The sequence below is a fragment of the Astatotilapia calliptera genome, chromosome 23 (assembly GCF_964374335.1).
Source record: "Astatotilapia calliptera chromosome 23, fAstCal68.1, whole genome shotgun sequence".
Lineage (NCBI taxonomy): Eukaryota > Metazoa > Chordata > Actinopteri > Cichliformes > Cichlidae > Astatotilapia > Astatotilapia calliptera.
Genome location: NC_137443.1, coordinates 48,422,616 through 48,439,508, shown reverse-complemented (window position 1 = coordinate 48,439,508; position 16,893 = coordinate 48,422,616).

The following is a 16,893-nucleotide window of genomic DNA, read 5'->3' as shown; positions in this document are numbered from 1 at the left end:
TCCTGGGGGGTGCATGGTGTACTTCTTCTCTGACAGTAGTCCTCCAGACTTTTCTGTTTATTCCTGAAATCATAAACCACACACAGCACACAGATGAATTCGAATAATTACTAAATAATTATATGGAAAGCATAATATCAAAATAATTTGATAAGGATCTGGTTGAGATAGATAGATACACACATACTGTTATGCCATGTTCTTTCATAGCATAACAGTAAGAGGTTAATAATAATCCCCAATGTTGAACATATGATATGCAGTAATCATGATGGCTGGAAAAGATAACGTTTAAACAGCCATAGCTGATGGCACCTTTACTGGTGCACTGCTTTCTAGTCATTAGATGGCATAACTTTGACCTATAAGATCAAGCTGGAGAAGCATTATGTATAAAAACAGCGTTCAAATAGGATGAAACACATTAAATTTGACAAATCAAGAGTTCATTGTCATTTTGCTTTTGCAAGCACTTTAACAATGTTGTAATAGTGTCCACGACGGCTACGTTTAGCAGGTGGTGCATTATCCTTGTTAACATTTCTCCTGCGGCCAATTCGCTGTCTCACATTTTTGTCTTTCGCCGATTCTGATAATCAGCCTGCGTGCATTCAGACTCATTTTGCCAGCATGGGCCACAAACCAAAAAAAACAATAACAACAGCAGCTGCTATATGTTACTGCTCAGCAGCTTAAATGAGTTTTGCATTTACGGAGGTTGGGTGTTTATCTCTGTGTCTATGAGTGAGTGTACGTCTACGCGGGGGGGTCTGGATGAATTAACGGGTAAAAACTAGCGTTAGTAAAAAAGTTAAACTTACGGTGGTTTGTCCTTTGCAGAAGCTGATCCTGGATGCAGTTGTTTGAGGTGCTGGTGCATAGCCGTCGTGCTTTTATGATAGGCCATTTCCACCTCACAAAGCCGGCAAACGACTGAATCACTTCCTTTTCTGTTAAAATATCCCCATACTGTAGAACTGCGTGTTCGGGTGGAGTGATTTAAGTTGACTGCAACTGCCTCACTCATGATTCCGCTACTCGCTGCCGCCATGTCTTTTTTTGAAAGTGACGACGCATCGACGCAGATTTTTTTATGTCGACGTATTTTTTGCGTCGACGTAATCGATTACGTTGACGCGTTGTCCCAGCCCTAATTGAAACACCTGCAGCTTTTAGTCAGGTGCGGCTAATGTATGTACAAAACAGGATTTTCCCCTGATTTTAGCTTGTGCGGCTAATATTCAGGTGCGCTTTGTAGTCCGGGAAATACGGTAAGTAATTTAAAAATGTGCAGCATTACTATACAAATATGTTTGTATGACAATGTATGTATGTGTATGTATGTTCAAAGCAGCTAAAAGAGTAACCTACTTTTAGTATAGCTGAGTATTGTTAGACGTTAGTGTCCTATACTACTGTGTGCCTTTCTCTTGTTTTGTATAATAATCCTCCTCTCTGTATAAATTTCCTGTTTGTTATTTATTCATGTGGCCTTAATATTTACATTTAATCCTGCACAGGTTGTATGGTGCACCCACAATTTCATTGTACATGTACAATGACAATAACGGGCTATTCTACTCTAAGTTGGACTACATAGCTATAGTAGACTTTATTCATTTATGTGAGACTGACTGTGTGTGTTCATTTGGACTGAAATGGCAGGGTGGCTGTGACTACAATGGCAGCTACATTGTAGCCACAGCCACCCTGGGGCGCACTGACAGAGGCGAGGCTGCCGGACACTGGCGCCACCGGGCCCTCTGACCACCACCAGTAGGCAACGGGTGAAGTGTCTTGCCCAAGGACACAACGACCGAGACTGTCCAAGCCGGGGCTCGAACCGGCAACCTTCCGATTAGAAGACGAACTCCCAACTCTTGAGCCACGATCGCCCTTTATATACAGCATAATATATAGTATGTGTCTATTTGCATGCACAACATAGTTTGATAATTCAGAGGTTATATAAGATGGTCCTCCTTGGCATTCACAGCGCAGTAAAGAACTGGGATTTTCATGCATGCAAACAAAAAGAATTACAGCTGGCCTGAAATTTCAGGAGACAAACGCTGTTGTTTCTGGTCCTTTCTTCTGTTTGCACATTGCAATGTGTAGCTAATTATTCTGTGGAAGACAAAGAAACACACAATTTATTTTAGTTGCATTCACAAAGAAATAAAGATTATTATGACAAAATGAATTTGTAACAAACATATTAGGCTACTCATAACAGTGTAGGTGGACATAAATTAAAGCCCTCCCGGGTGCCTCCCTGTGAGGTGTTGAGGTGGGGAAGACCCACCACCTGCTGATGAGATTTCTCATCATGTCTTGGAATATCTATCATCTATCTATCATCTATCTATCATCTATCTATCATCTATTCACAGCGGAGGTTTCAAGAGCAAAAATCCAAAGACTAATTATTGCAGTTACTGTCACGTTAGTATATTTACTGTCAGTCTCCACAGTGTTTATATGCTCATGACTTTCATTTTACACCTATTTGTATTTTTGGGATATCAAGCAAAATGTATCACCAATGATTTCAGCAAGTTCTGGTTCCTGCTGCACTGCTAGTACTCACTTTTCCAGAGGACAAGTCTGAGCCATGAACAATTTAGTGGTGAATTTTGCTGTGCTAAACCAAACCCTTCTCGAGCACTCGGTTCCTTAAATCACTGTTTTACAGTCATATTATCACACAGTGTGGGTGAATATATTAAGGAAAGGATCTGAGTGAAGGGAAGGGGATGGAGGGGTTAATCAGCCACAGTTACACAGACTCAGGGTGGAACATCAGTAGCATTCAGCTGCCCTGCATATCTCATGTGAGTGGCATGTCACAGCCCGGGCTCACTTTTCCCCACTGAGAGACCATTTATGGACCTTGCAATGGGAAGAGGGCATGCATAAAACAAGGCTGCGCCTCTGGGGTTAGTGTGTGGACAGGAAGCATGAGTGCAGAAAATTCACTGACACAAAAAGCCTCTTGCAAAGCCAGAGAGGGCAAGCAGGGAGGAGAAGCATTGCTGGACACATGGAGAAGATTATACATACAAAGTAAAATCCATTTTAAGGAAGGTATACATACATATTAAGTAATTCATACGCCACCTTTTTTCTGTGGACTTTACACACTCACATATTAACGGAGATTAATATCCATGGACATTCAGAGGTTTCACTTAAATCCTCACTAAGTGATACATTTATTTATACTTTAGAGACCAACAGTTTATATAAATCACTGTCACACATCAATAATGTATATAGTTTCATTTAAATTTTTGTTATTATTATTATCTCCATTAATATGTAAGTGTGCATAGAAAAAGTGTTGTATGAATTGTATGAGTGTCGTGTGTTCATGTACTAATATCAATGCTGCCAATTTGTTTAACAACAAAAGGATTTAAAGCAAAACAGAAACAAATGTAATCATTTACTACAAAACTAAAGTAACTAATTGAGTAATTTCTCCTGCTTCCTCCCACTGTCCAAAAACATGCACTTAGTGGGGATAGTTTAATTGAAAACTCTCAATTGCCTATAGGCTTGAATGTGGGAGTGAGTGTGAGTGCGAATGGTTGTCTGTGTACACGTGTTGGCCCTGCTACAGACTCCCCCTCCCTGAAAAAGGATAAGCAGAATGGATGGATGTGTCATTGATGCAGAGTGGTGAGAAAGTAGCAACTATAATGCTATTTATTAGTATTTTCATTTAAACTTGCCAACACAGTGATGCTTGTCTGTCTTAGCAGGAGGCTGCGAAACTGCTTAAATGAATGGAGAAACATGAACACCCACCATGTGTTAGTGGGGAAAATGTTTGGCACATGAGTTAATACTGGTAATGGCTATATGACATGTACAGTGGGTAGTTTTTTCCATATTTGTCAAAGATAGATCTGAATAAATGCAAAGTTTTTAAACTATGATTTCATTTACTAAGAGTGAAAACACTACCTGGCTCTGTGCGAAAAAGTCATTGTTGCTTTTGGAGTTCGGTTTTGACTAGTCACACCGTCAATACTGCCAGACATGTTGACTCAATAAATCTGACCAAGTGAAGTAGTTAGAATATTACAGAAAGGGGTCATGATGCCACTATAAGAAATAGCTGAGAAACAAGGTCATTGGCACTGATCAGTCTGGAAAGGATTACAAAGCCATTTCTAAGGCTCCAGAAAACCACAGTATGAGTATTATCCACAAATGGAGAAAGCCTGGAACGATGGTGAACCTTCCCAGGAGATTCCTGCCTACCAAAATGACTCCAAGAGCATATGTACAACTCATCCAGGAAGTCACAACGGAGCTCAGAACAACAAAAAAACAAACACAAAAAACCCCACACACACATCACAAAGTCTTGCCAAAAACAAAACCAACTTGATGCTACCCAAGCCTTTGTGAAAATATTCTGTGGACTGACAAGACAAATGCAGAAATGTTGGGAAGACTGGAGTCCCATTCCATCTGGTGTAAAATATTTTCATAAAAAAGAACACTGTGCCAAAGGTGAAACATGATGGTGGTGGGCCTGGAGGTCTGGAGCTGCTTTGCTGCTTCAGGACCTGGACTTGCACTAACTGATGAACCATGAAGTCTGCTCTGTACTAGGAAATCCAGAAGGAACAGTCCGTGCCATGAAGCAGACATGGGTTGTGTAGCAGGGCAATGATCTGAAAGTCCACCTCTGAATGACAAAACAAAAACATAAAATGATGGTTTCTTCCTTCTGATGCTTTATCAGAAGGTTAAACAGACCATTCATATTAAAAGAAAAAACTCCACTGGGTGAATTTGAGCAATTCTGCAATGAAGTGTTGATGTTACCATAGTGATGCCTTTCAAGCAACATGAAAGACCTTCTGGCAGTCATCACAAATGCCTGATTGCAATTCTTGTTGCCAAAGGTGCCAAACGAAGTTATTGGAGTAAGGAACAGTTACCTTTTCGCACAGGACCAGATAGGCTCGGATTTTCCCTAATAAGATTACTTTGAAAGAGTAATCCATGCTTACATTACATCTCGGTTGGATTACAATAACTCTTTATATGTTGGGGTTGGCCAGATCTCCCTGTGTCGTCTTCAGCTAGTGCACAATGCTGCAGCACAAGCTTTAACTTGAACATGGAAAAGAGAGTATGTTACTCCTGTTTTATCCTCCATGCACTGGCTGCCTGTCCATTTTAGAGTTCATTTTAAAACGTGCTTTTATGTGCTTAAATGGTCTTACCCCGCTCTACCAAAGTGCCAAAGACACAGCAGCTGCTCAGAGGGTGCAGGGCTTTTGCAGTAACGGCTCCCACATTTTGGACTTTGTTGCCTTTTTCAAATGTCGTAGTTGATGAAGTCACAGAGAGCGTAGTTGACTAAGACTTGAAGACAGCTGGTACATTAGTTAATCTGAAAGACAAGTCAAGGGGCACTAGGGAAAAATCAATGGACTAGTCATAGGGTCAATAATGTGGGAGATAGAGAGTTAAGTCTTTACTGAAAATCTCTGCTAGGTTGAAGGAGTCCTATCTGGCTTGGTTAGCCTGTGGGACTTCAGAGGCAGCCCATGGGTAAGTAGAACTCAGCTCAGACAGTGGCTGAAGCAAAACTCAGGTGTGAGAGGAGTTCAGTGAGGCCATGGAAAAAGATTTTCGCACTGCCTTGAAGAGTGATTCGGGCAAACCGTCCAGCAGCTCAGGAGGAGAAAGTGATGCTCTCCCCACATGGTGTATCTTGTAGATAGGGAGCTGAACTAAGCATATTGTTGGGCAGTGGAAGGGAATCTTTGAGGACTCATGCATCACAGGAGGTGAGGTCACTAAGACAGTTAAACAACTCCTTGGTGGCAGGGCTCCTGGGTGGATGAAGTGTGCTCAGAGTTCCTGAAGGCTGATGATGTTGTAGGGCTGTCTTGGTTCCCATCCTTAGCAGGAGGACCAATTGGGTTTTCATCCTGGTTGCAGAACACTGGAACAGCTTTTTACCATCACAAGGATATTTGAGGGTGTGTGGGAGCTTGCCTAACCAGTCTATATGTGTTTTGGGTAGCGCTTTCTATTACAGCTCAGTAATAAAGTGGTAATAGTAGGGTAACAAGGTGGAAACGAGCATAATAATGTGGTAATTTATAAGTTATTACTATGCAATTACCTCTGGTAGTTTCTGTGTAATAAGAAGGAAACAGAGCTGTAAAATGCAAAACTCCCTGTTTCTATTTGATGACATATGAATAACCATGTTAATAACCTTTTAAAACAAACTTAAAGAATAGTGACGACCACCATGGAAACACTTGTGGCAGTTTCTGTAAAAAGAAGGAATTTAATACTAAGATAATGATAACTGAATAAAACAAGGATCAAAAAAGTCTGGAATGAACTGGAAACACTTATGCAAAATGCTAATAATTAAGTTTATAACAATAATAAATGTGAATACATTAGGTCTGTATATGAGTGTGGAGGATCCTCTTTCACGGCATAGTTTATATCTGGATGACAATACATGATGTGGTAATATTTCAGCTAAGAAAAGAAGTGTAACACATATTTAAAATGTCCAGTACACAACAATAAGACACCATCCATGTTCTTCCCCTTGTCTACCACTGTCCTGTGGTGCCTTCATCTCTAACTGACCTCTAACCATTCAAAGACACAGCCTCTCCCACAGCAGTAGCTAGAATGTGGGTTTGATTCCAGATATACTGTTATTCCATTGGTTTCTGCAAGCATGGATCCAGGAGGCAAGCCAAAAAGGAGGGAATGGTAGCCAAAGTTAGAAATTAACATCCCACTTCTTGTTTGTCTAAAAATAAAATAAAAAGTGCAGTAGGCAGCAGTCTGCCACCTACTGGCAGCCAGCTCTTTACAGTAAATCTGCCACCCTTAGCTATCATATTCACTACACACAAGGAACAACAGATTTTATAGACGGTCCAGGAACAAGGTGGAAATACCTTACTTTTACTAGTACTAACTAGTTAGTTAGTACAAGTACTAACTAGTACACTAAGTTAGTACTTAGAATAAAACTATACATTTATAAATGTCATAATCATCATCTTCATCATCATCATCATGATATTACTGATCCAACCAAAGTGAAATGGCAGCACAACTCATACAACACGAAAGTGAAAAGTTTAATAACTGCAAGTATGTTTAATTGGCAGCGCTCTAGTTTATGACACATTCATCTGTGCTCACGGGGCACATTTGAATACTGTGGAGAGTCTGGCACATACACACACAATACATCTCAGAGCTACAATCGATGCTACGTATCAGATCATAGAGAGTAAAGCATGGTTTGGAATGCATGTGGTCAAATACATTTCTGATGGATAAAATAAACACGTTTAATAAAACAATTTGATGAAAGGCTGATATGTGTCAGACATGCTTTCTGTGCCATTAACCGTTTACAGGACAAACACTTTGGAAAGCTTTCACTGTGGATTTTGCCATTATAAAAAATGCTATGACTATAAGAAAAATCCTGATGGGTGGAGCTTCATTAAATAAAGATATCAATAAATTCTGAACTACTAAAATACTTAACAACTATTTCTGTAGCCAGGAAGAAGTCTGATTGATACTGATGTGCCAATACTAACAAACACTCTTCTGAGGAAGCAGATGTATATGGTAGGAAAGGCTCATCATATGTACTGTGGATGTATGCTGTTCAACGTCTGGAGCAGTCGACCTTGGTCGACTATATCAGAGAAATGGCCACGGTGTTATTCGCCTCCTGCTTGGGCTCATCAACAATCATGAGAATAGTTCAAGTGATCGCTGCTTCTTGCTGGGGCTAGAAATCAACATGGATTTTGCATCAAAGTCATTCCATCCCTTTCTGAGTTAGATGTAGTCATTATGGCTCTCTGTCCTGGTCGTTGTGTCCTTGGGCAAGACACTTTACCCTACTTGCCTACTGGTGTTGGCCAGAGGGGCCGATGGCGCGATATGGCAGCCTCGCTTCTGTCAGTCTGCCCCAGGGCAGCTGTGGCTACAACCGTAGCTGCCTCCACCAGTGTGTGAATGTGAGAGTGAATGAATAGTGGCATTGTAAAGCGCTTTGGGTGCCTTGAAAAGCGCTATATAAATCCAATCCATTATTATTGTTATTATTATTATGAAATGGCTTTGGCAGCCAGCAGTGGTGATGGAGTGACAGCTGGCCTCTCTGATCTGCTCCTCCTTATTTAACCATTCTCAACCCCCACACCACGCTCTCTCTCCCCTGTAGTGATTGACAGGATTCAGCCCAGGGGCCAATTAGTAGTGCACAATTACCCCAGGATAAATGTGACCCTGAAATTGACTTAATTTGCCATTCATGAAGATTTGAATGACCTATATTGTGTCACTTAGATTATGAGGAGGGGTCCAGAACCACAGGACCTCCATGCACATCACAGAGGATATGATGACAGTCCATATTAGAGTAACACAAAGTGTTGAACACAATTTTCTCACACTCTATTGACATATGTTCATCCAAGAAAGGAAGTGTCTAATATTATGTCTTACTAAAACATTAGGTGTGTCCTTCCTGCTGTTAGACTGAACAACAACAGTGTTGCAGCAAAGTCAAAGAAAGCCATGATGTCAAGTTTTCACATATTACAATGAAAGAAATCAAAGAATGAGAAATGTTCCAGACCCCTTTCAATCCAAAGTAGCTTCAAGGTGATCATGTATACAAAACTGACATAGCTAATAGGAATTCTTTTCCAGTTTGAACTACCCATGTCTCTGTGTCTCCTTAAAGGTAACCAGTATCAAAGGTAGAAGCTAAATGTTTGTCCTTATATTTGCTTTTTAATCTCAGCGGTCAAGTGAAGTTATACTTCAAGTCCTTTCATGGTTTTTTCATTATTTCAACTGCTATTTATGTTGCAAGGCAATATCAGTGAGAAGAGGATTTGACCTGAAATTATTTGAATTTGCATGCCTTACAGCTCTCATTCAGCTTATCTGGTGCACTGTGTGCCGAGGAAAGGGGCCGGCGCACTCGTCAAGCAAGTCTTTGCGAAGCAGTAATCACACGTGGCATGTCACAGCACATTTGCAAAGCTTCCATTAGCTCATGACTTTAATGACAATGAATCAAAGCAAATGAGGTGATGAATCACAACAATTCCAGGGGTAAAATGAAAAGTAAATAAAACAAACTTAGCTCTGACTTAAGCCAGCGCTGCTTTTCCAACAGATGCTGATAGAAATAACACAATTTCACCAAATGTATGGAGTGTGTCTGCCTTCACTCACAGTGCTTTAGGTGTTAAAGGTTTCAAGGAAAGAAAATTTCGAACATTAAATATCCCTTCTCCTTCTCTTTCACCTCAAAGAATAGCCATCAGAATCGTTGTCTGAAGGCCAAGCAAGATGCCAAGTGGATCATCATGGCCTTGCCATATTGGTCCATTTGATTGACCTTTATTATAATTATGTATTTATTTTATTTTTGTTTTTTAAAGACGGGACAGACATGACTGGGGGATAGGACAGGGAGAAAGAATGAAAGAAAGAGAGGGAGAGAAAGAAAAATAGAGGGGAGAAGAGACGGTGAGAAGGGGGGGGGGGGGGGGGGAAGAAAAACAAACAAAACACCTGGATCACCTGTATGGACATAAAAAACCGGAAGAGAAAACAAACAACAAAGAGCAACATAATAAAAGCAACAACATCACAATAAACCAGCTAACAGTAGATACTAAATGTTACATGTTATTGTTTTTTTTCTGTTTTTTTTCTGTTTTTTTTTTCTTTTTTAATTTCACCTGTTTAGAATGAAAAAAGAAAACAAGCAGAAGAAAAGGAGAGCAACATAATAAACAACATCACTATGATACAGTGGGGCAAAAAAGTATTTAGCCAGCCACCGATTGTGCAAGTTCCCCCACCTAAAATGATGACAGAGGTCAGTAATTTGCACCAGAGGTACACTTCAACTGTGAGAGACAGAATGTGAAAAAAAAATCCATGAATCCACATGGTAGGATTTGTAAAGAATTTATTGGTAAATCAGGGTGGAAAATAAGTATTTGGTCAATAACAAAAACACAACTCAATACTTTGTAACATAACCTTTGTTGGCAATAACAGAGGTCAAACGTTTACTATAGGTCTTTACCAGGTTTGCACACACAGTAGCTGGTATTTTGGCCCATTCCTCCATGCAGATCTTCTCGAGAGCAGTGATGTTTTGGGGCTGTCGCCGAGCAACACGGACTTTCAACTCCCGCCACAGATTTTCTATGGGGTTGAGGTCTGGAGACTGGCTAGGCCACTCCAGGACTTTCAAATGCTTCTTACGGAGCCACTCCTTTGTTGCCCGGGCGGTGTGTTTTGGATCATTGTCATGTTGGAAGACCCAGCCTCGTTTCATCTTCAAAGTTCTCACTGATGGAAGGAGGTTTTGGCTCAAAATCTCACGATACATGGCCCCATTCATTCTGTCCTTAACACGGATCAGTCGTCCTGTCCCCTTGGCAGAAAAACAGCCCCATAGCATGATGTTTCCACCCCCATGCTTCACAGTAGGTATGGTGTTCTTGGGATGCAACTCAGTATTCTTCTTCCTCCAAACACGACGAGTTGAGTTTATACCAAAAAGTTCTACTTTGGTTTCATCTGACCACATGACATTCTCCCAATCCTCTGCTGTATCATCCATGTGCTCTCTGGCAAACTTCAGACGGGCCTGGACATGCACTGGCTTCAGCAGCGGAACACGTCTGGCACTGCGGGATTTGATTCCCTGCCGTTGTAGTGTGTTACTGATGGTGACCTTTGTTACTTTGGTCCCAGCTCTCTGCAGGTCATTCACCAGGTCCCCCCGTGTGGTTCTGGGATCTTTGCTCACCGTTCTCATGATCATTTTGACCCCACGGGATGAGATCTTGCATGGAGCCCCAGATCGAGGGAGATTATCAGTGGTCTTGTATGTCTTCCATTTTCTGATGATTGCTCCCACAGTTGGTTTTTTCACACCAAGCTGCTTGCCTATTGTAGATTCACTCTTCCCAGTCTGGTGCAGGTCTACAATACTTTTCCTGGTGTCCTTCGAGAGCTCTTTGGTCTTGGCCATGGCGGAGTTTGGAGTCTGACTGTTTGAGGCTGTGGACAGGTGTCTTTTATACAGATGATGAGTTCAAACAGGTGCCATTCATACAGGTAACGAGTGGGGGACAGAAAAGCTTCTTACAGAAGACGTTACAGGTCTGTGAGAGCCAGAGATTTTCCTTGTTTGAGGTGACCAAATACTTATTTTCCACCCTAATTTACGAATAAATTCTTTACAAATCCTACCATGTGGATTCATGGATTTTTTTTCACATTCTGTCTCTCACAGTTGAAGTGTACCTCTGGTGCAAATTACTGACCTCTGTCATCATTTTAGGTGGGGGAACTTGCACAATCGGTGGCTGACTAAATACTTTTTTGCCCCACTGTATATGGGAATATGACAGTAAATACTAAATATTAAACATTATTGTGCAGCACATAAGATCAACAGAACACAGTGTGCTTTGAGGTAGGAGCCAAAAAGGGTGTAGTTTGTGTGTGTGATCACCCGTGTGTACACCTGTGAGCATGGACGCGCTTGTTTTTTTAAAAGGTTCCTTCATGTAATGATCTGCTAGAGGGTGTGGGGGGGCCACAGCCCCGTCCTCCAGGGCATGAAGCAGGTATGGAGGAGATCAAAACTCCAGACATCCAGAGGCCCCCAGAACACAAGAGACCAAGGAAGACCAGCAGAGGGGCAGCCGCGCCACTGTCCCAGAAAGAGCTGAGGAGAGTCCCAGATGAGAGCTCACTCAGCAGCCGCGGAGCAGAAGCCAGGGGGGGTTGCAGTGGCGTGCCCCTGAGCTCCGCCGGCAGCCAGCTGTGCCAGAGTGACCGAGCCCCAGGCCAAGAGGCAAAGGGCACCCCACCCCTGAAGTGCCCGCGCGAGCCCCAGGCTCCAGGCCCCGACAAGCAGCCACCAGGAGTGAGCCGGTGTGTACCTGGACGCCCACCCCCGGCAACACACCAACCAGGACCCAAGCCCCCAAGGCCCAGTCAAGGCCCCAGCCCAGAGACGGCGCGCCCCCAGAACCTCATGCCCGTCCTGGATACACCCAGGGGCAGCCAGGCTACCAGGTCAGTAACCCACGTCCGTCAGCACAGACCCTCCCCTAACAAGGAAACCGTCACCTAAGAGCCAATAGAGCCCTTAAAGGGCCATGACCGCTACCCCGTGTTGAGTCCTCCAAGGAAGATGCTCCTGGGGACCCCCCCCCCCCCCCCCGACGCCCTGAGCCTGTCCCTACCCCCACACCAATCACAACAGCGGAGGTGGGACCAGACTATGACCCCTCACCCCCACTAGGTGATGGAGCTGATCAAAGGAGCCCAGAGCAATTGATCTGATGTGGTGGCAGAGGCTGTATCAAGACTAATGTAATCTAATAGATAATTTCTATATTGGTTAGAATTAAGATTATTTTTATTTTTCCAGTTCATGAGGACTGTTTTCTTGGCTATGCATAGGGCAGTGAAAACCATATGGGCGATATTCTTTTCTGAAGTGACATTATCTAAGCTGCCCAACAAACACACTAAGGGGGAAGTTGGAATGTTACATTTCAGACACTTTGATAAGTCTTCACATATCTCGCGCCAGAACTTCTGAACTGGTGGACAGAACCAAAGAGCGTGGATATAATTGTCCGGTGAATTGGTTTGGCAGTGTGAGCAGTTGTTGGTAGACGTAAAGCCCATCTTGAACATCCGATGACCTGTATAGTGCACTCTATGTAATATTTTGTATTGAATTAATTGAAGACTGGGATTTCTAATTAGATGAAAGGTTTTTAAGATAATCTGAGACCAGAAGTTTAGGTCTAAGTTAACTGATAAATCCGCTTCCCATTTTGCAATAGGAAGTGATATTGATTCATCTGTTTTAGAAAGCATTCTGTATATTTTGGATAGTAATCTGGGGGGTTTAAGAGTAAGAAATTGAACCACACTTGGTGGTGTTTGTAGTTCAACTTGACCCGGTTTAAATTTCTTTTTTACTATGGATTTAATTTGTTGATATTCTAAAAATCTTTTCTTGTTGATCCCATATTGTGTAACTAGTCCGTCAAATGAAATAAATTCTGTTCCTTCTAGTATATGTTCTAAATATTTGATTCCTTTATCACTCCAATCTGAAAAGTTTATCATATTATTGTTTTGTAATATGTCAGGGTTGTTCCAGATAGGTGTACGTTTGCATGGGATTAATGAAGACGCTGTCAATTTTAGAAACTCCCACCATGCTGTCAGAGAAGAGCTGATGTTGATGCTTTTAAAGCATTCATGTCGTTGGATGTTTGAGCTGATAAATGGTAGGTCTGAGATCTCTAGATTATTGCAAAGTGCTTGTTCTACATCTAGCCAAGGTTCATCTAAGAGGGTGTGTTTTAGCCATCCTGAGATAAACTGAAGCCTGTTGGCTAAGAAGTAGTGCTGAAAGTTAGGCAGCTCTAGTCCTCCTTTATCCTTGGTCTTTTGTAGTGTTTTTAAGCTTATACGTGGGGGTTTATTTTTCCAAAGGAATTTGGACATACATGAATCTAGAGATCTGAACCAATCTTGTGGCGGTTTAGTTGGGATCATTGAGAATAAATAATTTATTTTTGGTAAGACCATCATTTTTATAGCGGCAACCCTTCCCATGAGTGATATGGGTAGACATTTCCATCTAGCCAGATCATCTTCTACTTTCTTTAAAAGTGGGATATGGTTTAATTTAATTAGATCTGCAAGCTTGGGAGAAACATTAATACCTAAATATTTTTTTTTCCCGATTGCAGTGGTGTAAAAGAGGAATTATGGAAGGAGCAATTAATCGGTAGGACTGTAGATTTTGACCAGTTAATTGAGTAATCTGATATTCTTGCAAAAGAGTTTATCAATTCAATCACCCCAGAGATATTGGTTTGTGAATTTTGGAGAAAGAGTAACACATCATCCGCATAAAGGCTGATTTTATGTTCCACGTTCTTGCATTTTATGCCCTTAATTACTGAATTCTGTCTAATTGCTGCTGCTAGTGGTTCAATAAAAATTGCAAACAGTGAAGGGGAGAGTGGGCATCCCTCACTGGTGCCCCTCAAGAGACAGAAGCTGGAGGATGTCTGGTCATTTGTTCTGACACAAGCTGTTGGGGAATTATATAATATTTTTAACCAGTTTATGAAAGAGGATCCAAAACCAAATTTGTGTAAAGTTGCAAACATAAATTTCCAGTTAACTCTGTCGAATGCTTTTTCTGCATCTAAAGAAAAAATTGTAGTTTCAAGGTTTTTACTGTATGAGTAGTCTATCAAATTAAGTAATCTACGTGTATTTGTTGATGAGTGCCTACCTTTTATGAAACCAGTTTGGTCAGGATGAATTAAGAGGGGGGTTATTTTCTCCAGTCTCTTTGAGAGAGCTTTGCAGATTATTTTAAGGTCTACATTTATAAGGGATATTGGACGATAGCTTGAGGGATATACAGGGTCTTTGCCTGGTTTTAGCAGGAGATTAATGTTTGCAGAATTCATTCCTCAAAGAATTTAAAACCAAAATTGCTATTTAAACTTTTGCAAAGTGAAACGCATGAGACATCAGTTATTACTGATCTTGTGTCCATGTATTGATTTCAGTGCCAGCAGTGCTCTAAAATTCATTCGTCCCTGTGATTTGCACAAAAACCAGTGACCAGTGTGGACTTGGAGAAAGTGTTGTGTCCCTTGGGAGATTCAAGATTCAAAGTCTTTGTTGTCAATACAACAATATACACAGTATACAGTGTACTGAAATGTCGTTTCACTCCAAGCCCCCCGTGGTGCATTTAAAAGAATATAAAAAATATATCTCCAAGAGATGTAAAACTTGAAATTACAAATAAATAATAACTCGCTAGATTTTGTGGAGATCTGGTGGAAGTGCATCCAAAGTCTCGGGGCAGAACGACTCTGAGTCCCGTGGTCAGGTGAGCAGGTGGAACAGACAGACGGGAAGCTGAAGAAGAGCGAAGTGTACGAGGGGGTGAGTATGTGTGGAGAAGATCGGATAAATATGGAGGAGCGAGGTTATGAAGCGCTTTGAAAGTGAGAAGCAGGATCTGACACAGAGTGAACTGGAAGCCAATGTTTAAGAACAGGTGTTATATGTTCAGTGGATCTAGTTCTGGACGCAGTACGAGCAGCTGTATTTTTTATTTTTTTTTTTGCCTGTCCCATTTGGTTCATTAGCTGTCAGAATTGTTGTCTGAAGACCAACAAGGAGACCCAATGGATTTACTTTGCCAAATGGAGCATCACGGCCTTGCCGTATTGGTCCATTTGATCGACCTCTGTTGTTATTGTTTATTTTATTTTATTTTCAGTTGTTACAGACGGGACAGACATGAGTGAGGGATAGGAAAGGGAGAAAGAAATATGAAGGAAAAGAAAAACAGAAGGGAAGAGGGACAGTGAGAAAGGGCACTTAACCCTTTAGAGCCGATCGGAGCGGGAACGCTCTGTTATGCGTAACTATTTTTAAATCCCGGTAGCACTGCAACCACGTAAGGTAGCGCAAAAATTTTTTTTGCATATGAAACCGGAGGAGTTGTACTTACATATTGTGCCATCAGCTTGTCCTAGGTCACGGTTTCCTTCCACATAAAGCTTTGCAAAAACTGCATAAAAAGCGCTTGCAGGAACAAAAACATAATATTCCAGAAACACGCTTTGCCGCTCCGATCAGCTGTTCAAAACACTTCCTACGTTGGAATAGACGTCAGCGTGAACTTTTGCATTTCCGCCATTATCTGGCCGAAACCGGAAGTGACGTTATTTTCGCGGAAATGTAGTCTTTTTTGCGATCAGGGCCTCAGGGCCTATACTGCTCTTTTTAAAAGTTATCTTTGACTTTATGACTTTCTGTGTCGTTTCTGGGATGCTTAGTACTCATATTGCACTGCTGGAAATAGTTTATTTTGATGCATATGCTGCTTTTTTGCAAATTTGCAGTATAATATTTATTTTCGTTTTTCCTGCAGTGTATAAAAATTGGTGTATTTCAAAAATAAAACTATGAAGATACTCAAAATAAATTTCCTGTGGTGGGAAACTATTTTGTGCAACTTTTTTGTATTTACAGTTTTGAGGGATAAGCCTCTTAAATTTCGCTAACTACAAAGATATGTTAAAAATTCAAAAACGATTTTCAATTTTTTTGTAGTTTATTGCACTTTTTTGCAATTTATGTAATTACTATGCACTTAATGAATACATATTACTAAAATCTGGGCTATAATGGTTGTATTGATGTATAGCAGGGGTGCCCAATCCCGGTCCTCGAGAGCTACCGTCCTGCAGCTTTTAGATGCATCCTTGTTCCCACACACCTGAATCACATGAATGGCTTGTTATCAGGCCTTTGCCAAACATGATGGCATGCTGAAGAGATCAAACCATTTGATTCAGCTGTGTCGGAGTAGGGATGCATCTAAAAGCTGCAGGATAGTAGCTCTCGAGGACCGGGATTGGGCACCCCTGATGTATAGCAACTTGAAATGCTCCCAAAAATGGCTCCACAGCATGTAAAAATATAATATAAGCTCTGGTGGACTTGGTTCTATGGTAGGTCTTAAAGGGTTAAAAAGAGAAAGAAGAGAAAACAAGCAAAAACAACAGAGCAACATACTAAACACAACACCATCACGTTAATCTAGCTGAGTGTAAACAGCAGTAAATACTAAATATTGAATGTTGTTGTGTAGCAAGCAGGACAGACAGCGCACAATATGCTTGGAAATAGCACCCAATAAAGGTGTAGTTTATGTCTATGGACAGTGAACACCCG